We start from the raw sequence: 9,190 nt of genomic DNA on the forward strand, positions 1-9,190 counted from the left end.
CCAGGGCAATTCCTCCCTCCACCTGTGAGGCAGAAAGGGTTGAATAGGGGTCTCCCCCACCAACTAGAGTGCAGGGCTTGGCTGGGGCGGGCCACCCTCAGCCCATGCTGGTGATGCGGTTCCACTGTGGATCCTGAATGGAAGAGTCACTGGGCCAGAGCAGGAGAGCAAGTGAGGGAACAGCTCTGGAGCTGGGTGGTAGGGCACGCACCTGGGAGAAGGGGGCCCAGACCCATCCTCTTGCTCCTAGCTCTTGCTCAGTGTGTAGCCAGCGGGGAACAGGGCAGAGAGGTAGGACATCCCATAGCCAGGTTCCTGTGAGGTGCGAGATGCCTCTTCAAAGCGTTTCTCCCCCTCTGGCAGAGGGTGGATTGGATGCAGGCCCCCATGCTGGGCGAGTGCCCAGGTCACGGGACTAAACCTGGAAGGTGGGCAGCAGCAGCCACACTTGGAACAGGACCCAGGCCTGTCGGTGGCCCCCGACCACACCTACCAGCTCCAGCCCACGAGCAAGAGGGGCAGCTGAAAACCTGTCATGTGGCCCAGACCCTCCAGGGAGGCTCAGTGGCCCAGACCCTCCAGGGAGGCAGTGTGAATTTGGGGTAGTGTGGATGCAGTTCAACGGTATTGGCCTCCGGGAGCTATCCCAGAGTGCTCCATTGTGACCGCTCTGGACAGCACTCTCAACTCGGATGCACTGGCCAGGTAGACAGGAAAAGCCCCGCAAACTGTTGAATTTCATTTCCTGTTTGGCCAACGTGGCAAGCTGATCAGCAGAGGTGACCATGCAGATCTCATCAGCGGAGGTGACCATGGAGTCCCAGAATCGCAAAAGAGCTCCAGCGTGGACCGAACGGGAGGTACTGGATCTGATCGCTCTATGGGGAGACGAATCCGTGCTATCAGAACTCCGTTCCAAAAGACAAAATGCCAAAATATTTGAAAAAATCTCCAAGGGCATGAAGGACAGAGGCTATCACAGGGACCCGCAGCAATGCCACGTGAAACTTAAGGAGCTCAGGCAAGCCTACCAACAAACCACAGAGGCAAATGACCGCTCGGGGTCAGAGCCCCAGACATGCTGCTTCTATGATGAGCTGCATGTAATTCTAGGGGGTGCCCCTACAACTACCCCACACCTGTACGTGGACTCCTGCAAGGGAGTCTCATGTAACAGCGATAAGGATTTTGGAGATGAGGAAAATGATGAGGAGGGGGAGGTTGAAGATAGCACACACCAGGCAAGTGGAGAAACTGTTCTCCCCGACAGCCAGGAACTATTTATCACCCTGCAGCCAATACCCTCCCAACCCGGGCTCCTGGACCTTGAAGGCGGAGAAGGCACCTCTGGTGAGTGTACCTTTGTAAATATAATACATGGTTTAAAAGCAAGCGTGTTTAATGATTAATTTGCCCTGAAGACTTAGGATGCATTCGCGGCCAGTACAGCTACTGGAAAAGTCTGTTAACGTGTCTGGGGATGGAGCGGAAATCCTCCAGGGACATCTCAGTGAAGCTCTCCTGGAGGTACTCCCAAAGCCTTTGCAAAAGATTTCTGGGGAGCGCAGCCTTATTGCATCCGCCATGGTAGGACACTTTACAATGCCAGGCCAGTAGCAGGTAGTCTGGAATCATTGCATAAGAAAGCATGGCAGCGTGTGGTCCCGGTGTTTGCTGGCATTCAGGCAACATCCGTTCTTTATCTCTGTGTGTTATCCTCAGGAGAGTGACATCATTCATGGTCATCTGGTTGAAATAGGGGAATTTTATGAAGGGGACAATCAGAGGTGGCAGTTTCTGCTGGGATGTTTGCCTGTGGCTGAAAATAAATCATCCCCGCTGTTAGCCACGCGGTGAGGGGAGGGGTGAAGCGATCATCCCAGAGAATTGGGCGTGTGTGTGTGTGTGGGGGGGGTTAGTTGGGTTTGTGCTGCACGTTAACCTGAAAACATCAGCCCCTCCTTTTCAATGGCCAGTGTGTCTCTTTCAGTTTTACTCTCCCTTTTCCCTCCCGCAGCTGCAAAAGTTTTAACGCTGCCACTAGCACTCTGTAGTGCAGATACAAAGGCGAAAAAAACGCACTCGCAATGAAATGGTCTCTGAGCTCATGCCATCCACCCAAACTGACACAGCCCAGCAGAATGCGTGGAGGCAGACAATGGCAGAGTCCAGGAAAGCACAAAATGAACACGAGGACAGGAGGGACGCGCGACAGGACAGGTGGCGGGAGCACCAGGAGAGGTGGCGGGCTCAAGAGGAAAGGTGGCAGCAGCATGATGGGAGGAGGCAGGATGCGATGCTGAGGCTACTGGAGGATCAAACTGAGATGCTCCGGCATATGGTTGAGGTGCAGGAAAGGCACAGACCACCACTGCAGCCCCTGTGTAACCAACTGCCCTCCTCCCCAAGCCCCATAGCCTCCTCAACCAGATGCCCAAGAACGCGGGGGCGGGCTCCGGGCACCCAACCACTCCAACCCAGAGGACTGCCCAAGCAACAGAAGGCTGGCATGCAATAAGTTTTGAAATGCAGTGTGGCCTTATCCTTCCCTCCTCCCCTACCCCTCCTGGGCTACCTTGGCAGTTATCCCCCTATTTGTGTGACGAATTAATAAAGAATGCATTAATTTGAAACAACAATGACTTTATTGCCTCTGCAAGCGGTGATCGAAGGGGGGAGGGGAGGGCGGTTAGCTTACAGGGAAGTAGAGTGAACCAAGGGGGCGGGTTTTCATCAAGGAGAAACAAACAGAACTGTTACACCATAGCCTGGTCAGCCATGAAACTGGTTTTCAAAGCTTCTCTGATGCGCAGCGTGCCCTGCTGTGCTCTTCTAACCGCCCTGGTGTTTGGCTGCGCGTAATCAGCAGCCAGGCGATTTGCCTCAACTTCCCACCCTGCCATAAACGTCTCTCCCTTACTCTCACAGATATTGTGGAGCGCACAGCAAACAGTAATAACAATGGGAATTTTGGTTTCCCCACGGTCTAACCTAGTCAGTAAACTGCACCAGCGCGCTTTTAAACGTCCAAATGCACCTTCTACCACCATTCTGCACTTGCTCAGCCTATAGTTGAACAGCTCCTGACTACTGTCCAGGCTGCCTGTGTATGGCTTCATGAGCCAGGGCATTAAGGGGTAGGCTGGGTCCCAAGGATAACTATAGGCATTTCAACAACCCCAACAGTTATTTTCTGGTCTGGGAATAAAGTCCCTTCCTGCAGCTTTTGAAACAGACCAGAGTTCCTGAAGATACGAGCGTCATGTACCTTTCCCGGCCATCCCACGTTGATGTTGGTGAAACGTCCCTTGTGATCCACCAGAGCTTGCAGCACTATTGAAAAGTACCCCTTGCGGTTTATGTACTCGCCGGCTTGGTGCTCCGGTGCCAAGATAGGGATATGGGTTCCGTCTATGGCCCCACCACAGTTAGGGAATCCCATTGCAGCAAAGCCATCCACTATGACCTGCACATTTCCCAGGGTCACTACCCTTGATAGCAGCAGCTCAGTGATTGCATTAGCTACTTGGATCACAGCAGCCCCCATAGTAGATTTGCCCACTCCAAATTGATTCCCGACTGACCGGTAGCTGTCTGTCATTGCAAGCTTCCAGAAGGCTATCGCCACTCGCTTGTGAACTGTGAGGGCTGCTCTCATCTTGGTATTCATTCGCTTCAGGGCAGGGGAAAGCAAGTCACAAAGTTCCATGAAAGTGCCCTTACGCATGCGAAAGTTTCGCAGCCACTGGGAATCATCCCAGACCCGCAACACTATGCAGTCCCACCAGTCTGTGCTTGTTTCCCGGGCCCAGAATCAGCATTCCACGGCATGAGCCTGCCCCATTGCCACCCGGATGGCCAAATTGCCGGGGCCCGTGCTTTGAGAGAAGTCTGTGTCCATGTCCTCATCACTCTTGTCACTGGGCTGCCATCACCACCTCGCCTGCTTTTGCAGGTTCTGGTTCTACACATACCGCAGGATAATGCGCGAGGTGTTTACAATGCTCATAGCTGCTGCGGTGATCTGAGCGGGCTCCATGCTTGCCATGGTATGGCGTCTGCAGGAGAGCAGAGAATCATAGAATATCAGGGTTGGAAGGGACCTCAGGAGGTCATCTAGTCCAACCCCCTGCTCAAAGCAGGACCAATCCCCAACTAAATCATCCTAGCCAGGGCTTTGTCAAGCCTGACCTTAAAAACTTCAAAGGAAGGAGAGCAGAGTTGCAGGGGAAGTGGTGGTTGGATGACCAGTTTTGCAGACCTTCTGCACCATCTGCTGCCAGGACACAACGGCTGAGCGAGCTGCACGCTTGCCGTGGTGTGGTGAGACACGAGCAGCCGAGCAGAGTGGCCGCGGAAGTGGCCAATGACGATGGTCATATAGAGGACCTGTGAGGTGGATTCATAGCACCAGGAGAGCAGGAGAGCAGAGTGGCAGCGGAAGTGGTTGTTTGATGACGACGGTTTGCAGCCCAACTGCACTGTCTGCTGACAGCAGTATGGCGCCTGCACGGAAAGAAGGCGCGAAACGATTGTCTGCCGTTACTTTCACAGAGGGAGGGGCGACTGAAGACATGGACCCAAAACCACTCGTGACAAAGTTTTTGCCCCATCAGGCATTGGGAGCTCAACCCAGAATTCCAATGGGTGGCGGAGACTGCGGGAACTGTGGGATAGCTACCCACAGTGCAAGGCTCCGAAAGTTGACGCTAGCCTCGGTACTGTGGATGCACTCCGCCGACTTAATGTGCTTAGTGGGAACACACACAACTGACTGTATAAAATCGCTTTCTAAAAGATCGACTTCTATAAATTCGACCTCATTTTGTAGTGTAGACATACTAAGGAACTTGAAATACCCTCTTTTCCTGGCTGGGTTTGGAGCTGGCCAGTCAGGACAGGAAGTGTGGTTTCCAGCCATGGTGACTGATTAATGAACGAGGCATTGAGTTACTGTTCAGGGGAACAGTCCTAACAGCAGAGCATTTGTTCACCTGAATATTGGCGGAAAGGAGATTTCAGCCCCATGGCTGAGGTTTGTTTGATCAAGACACGAAATTCATTTTGTGGCACAAAGAATTTTGTTTTTGTTGGCAGCGTGAGCTGTTTTATAAAGATGAACTTATCCAACTGGGGAACCATGCAACATAGCTGACCATAGTTTTGACTCATACAAACAGCCAAGGAATAATCCAGAGGCATAAAGCTGGTCACAAAACTCATTAAAAGATTTGGAATAATGAAAAATTTCATTCATGGACACACCATCTGGAACTAGGGCTAAATTAGCTGTTTGCCACAAAGGGTTTGGGCAGTTTGAGTCTCCAGCCTGGAGCTGTGGGAATTACTTTATGAATAACCAGCCTGACAAATGTAACCCTTTATTTGCAAATTATCCACATCCAGACTGTGATTTTTACAGCGTGTTTGTTATTTCTTTGTAACTGGTGAGGAAATCCTGTGGCCAGAGGGCTGCAAACCCATCACCCAAGTCACATGTTTTTATGCACCTTGACTGGCTGGCAAACTTTGTAATCAAGAGAACAGCAAAAAATAAACAACTTTGCATGTAGCTAGAGGACCTTGGAGGAAGGATACCCATTCCCACACATTCATGCAAACGCGTGTTTAACACAAACATTCATGACGATGGACTGCCACTAACCTGCCCAGCGTGAAATTGAATGAATGCTCACAAGCCCAGTTTTGCAGCATTCACACAACACTCTGGCAGGCCACGGTGCAATGCGCCAGCAAGGGAATTTTAGGGTTGATTAAAAACAGCATTTTTACTTGTTAAACTTCTTGGTGGTGGAGAGGTAAATTTTAAAATGTCCCAGTGGTCACTCTGTCCCGGAGGTCTAGCTCCTTTGATTAGAGCAGGTAGGTCATGACTGAGATAAAGATAAATATGCCCAGGAACCTATTAAATGAACTTTCTCCATTGCTGACCTTGGGCGGAGCCAGCGCTCATTTGAACTGATGGGAGGACTTTCCTTGGCTTTATCGGGAGCGGGTTTGGACCCTGGGCTCTTCCTGTGGCCCGGAGATCTGGCTGCAAATTCCCCAGGCTGTGCAGCTCATGGAGCGCTGGTTGAGAGATGGTTTGTCCGGGACCCTGCTAAATGGGTTCCCTTGCCCCTGCAGCGGAGTGTTTTCCATTACTCTGGGAGTGCTGCACATCCCCTGTTCCCCGTGAGGGCAGCCCCATGCCCTGCTGTTCCTCCTAACTGCCACATACCAGGGTGGGGTCATGTGTGGAACCTGCAGGAGTGTCCTACGGAGTCAGCGGGTGGAGGTGGCAGCCATGCACTCAGCTCTTTTGCCCAGTGGAGGGCAGGGTCAGGTTGGTAGTTGGTGCTTTGTCCTGTCCTCCCCCTGGAAGAACAGCAGCTTTCCCTTTTCCTGGTTGCAAAATGCAGCTCCAGCCCTCAGGACTTCAGAGCTTTGCCTGTTGGTTACTGCTTGTGCCTGGCCTTTCAGCTGGGCCCATGGATTTGCCAGCTTCATGCCAGCGTCCACGCAGATGGCCAAGATGGCCTGGTAACGGCCTGCCTGCTCTGCAGGGAAGAGCTTTCTGCAGCCAGCACTGGGCAGGGGAGACCTGTCACCGGACGCTGGGAGTCTGGTGCCATACAGGAAGTGCTGCTGTGGGGTGTGCTGGCTCTTTTCTGCTCACAGGCGAACTTCAAATATTGTAGCTACTGCTGAGAGAGAGATCAACCATCTAGCCGGGACTGGGTGAAAGGACGATGCCAGGCTTAGCTGAGCTGGCAACCAGAACGAGGCTGCAGGGTGGCCAAGATGGTGCCAAGCAGCCTGGGGTGCCAAGGAGCCTGGGGAGCCCCCTCGCTCCAGTTGGGGTGGCATGGGAAGGGACACCCCCCTACTATTTCCATCACTGTCTCTTTCCCCTCCACCCTCACTTAATGAGACAGGAGAAAGAGGCTCTAGGGTGTACCCGGAGTCTGCTTGCGGGAGGAACAGGGGCAAGGGAAGGATTCCCAGCAGGGCCTGGAAAAGGAATTGGCCCCTCGTGATGCAGAACAGAAAGCGAAGAGCCGTCTGTGGCCACCAACAACCAGAACTGCCACATTTGCTGCAGCAGCAGGCCTGCCTGTTCCTCAAGTCAGTGTCCCCTGCGGGGGTGCCTAGACTGGGAAGGGCTACGGGAGGAGTCAGAATAGACCCAGCACACACCTTCCCATTGCACATCTTTCTGGGCTGGGGGAGGGAAAAAGGACAGGTCTCCTCCCCCTGCCCCCCCCCCCCGACAGAGCTGCCAGACTAGATAGTCCAACTCTGCCGTAGAGGGGGCTGGCATGGCAGGGACATCCCCGCATGTCACGTGGGTGACTGATGGGGACATGGGGAAATCAGGAAGAGGCCCTGGGAAGGGTGGGGCAGGAGCCCACCTGCCCATCTTGCTTGCCATGCTGGGCAGCTACAACACTGAAGGAGGTCTGCAGAAAGCAGAGCGAGATGCTGGAGCCTGAAACCCTGGGAGGTTGCTGGTTTTCAGCCTGCTGAGGGGGACAGGGCAGCATCATGGACAGTGCTGGGCTTGAGGTGCACACATGCTCAGCCCATCAGCCAGCCAACAGTGTATACCTGAGGGCTTCTCCAGGGCTCCCAGGAGCAAGGGAGAGGCTGGCTTCAGGGTGGCCCTAAGCACAGGGCGGCCCTAAGCACAGGGCTGTCTCCACTGTATGAGCTGGCTAGGATCCTGCCCCTCTCCCTCCCAATCGGCCCCACGCTTGCCAAGGGCAGACAGATAAAAGTGACACCAGCTGCTTTGCTCCCGACACTGCAACCTGCCAGCTCAGTGAGCAGAGAGTGCGCAGCCAAAGGCTTGGCTCAACACTGCCCCCTGCTGAACACGTGGGTCTGTGCAGGCTGCCTTGGGAACCCTCCTGGCTCCCTCTGAATGCTTTTGAAATATGAGCTTGCCTCTTACAGCGCCTGCCTGACACCCCAAGCTCCCCTTCCTTTGGTAAGCACCCCTCATACAACCATCTCCAACTTCCCCACTCCAGCCTGAATCCTCACTTCCCCGCTGTGTCCCCCTTTGATCTGGCTGACCTGCAAAGCCTCACACAGGCTTCCTCCAGCCACCCCAGTGCCTCAGCCCTGGAGTGCTTTCTCCTTCCCTGCCCTGCAGCTGCAGGAGTGCGAGTTGCTCAGCCTTTGGACCAGCCTTGAAGGATTTCTAGCCAGAGATGCAATAGCAAAGGGCCACATTTCCAAAGGATTTCAGGACAGGTTTCTGGGTGCTCAGCCCTTGCAATCGTGGCCTGCACCTTGGTGGTACAGAGCACATCTGTTGCTTTAGCTGTAGAGCTATTCCTGCCTGCATTGCTGCCACTACAGAAAGCTTCCACATTCCTGCCCAAGGAGGAAGATTCTTTGAAGCAGTTCCTGGAAAGACAGGGTCTAAAAAGCAAGTATCAGATTAATACTTTGCAGAGCCACTTAGAGCAGCAGTCGCCAAAGGGCTCAGTGCATTGGGCGCACGTTGACATTCAGAGGCCCAGTTTCATAGATTCAGAGATATTTAGGTCAGAAGGGACCATTATGATCATCTAGTCTGACCTCCTGCACAACGCAGGCCACAGAATTTCACCCACCACTCCTACAAAAAAACCTCACACCTATCTGTGCTATTGAAGTCCTCAAATCATAGTTTAAAGACTTCAAGGAGCAGAGAATCCTCCAGCAAGTGACCCGTGCCCCATGCTACAGAGGAAGGCGAAAAACCTCCAGGGCCTCTTCCAATCTGCCCTGGAGGAAAATTCCTTCCCGACCCCAAATATGGCGATCAGCTAAACCCTGAGCATATGGGCAAGATTCACCAGCCAGATACTACAGAAAATTCTTTCCCAGGTAACTCGGATCTTACCCCATCTAATAACCCATCACAGGCCATTGGGCCTATTTACCATGAATATTTAATTACCAAAACCATGTTATCCCATCATACCAATGGGAGCAGAGCGGTCTGGCCTCAGTTGTGAGTGCTGTCCCCTGCTTTGGATACGTAGCCCATAAACTATTGCTCCTATGGGAATGAACACTCACAGGCTGGCCCGAAGACTGCCTCTCAAAGGCAGCATTGCCCAGGCTTTTGGGAGCTGAGCCCCTTTCAGGAAAGCAAAGATTCTTTCGGACAGAGGGTCAGAAAATGGAGAAG

The sequence above is a fragment of the Natator depressus genome, chromosome 19, assembly GCF_965152275.1.
Source record: "Natator depressus isolate rNatDep1 chromosome 19, rNatDep2.hap1, whole genome shotgun sequence".
Classification (NCBI taxonomy): Eukaryota; Metazoa; Chordata; order Testudines; family Cheloniidae; genus Natator; species Natator depressus.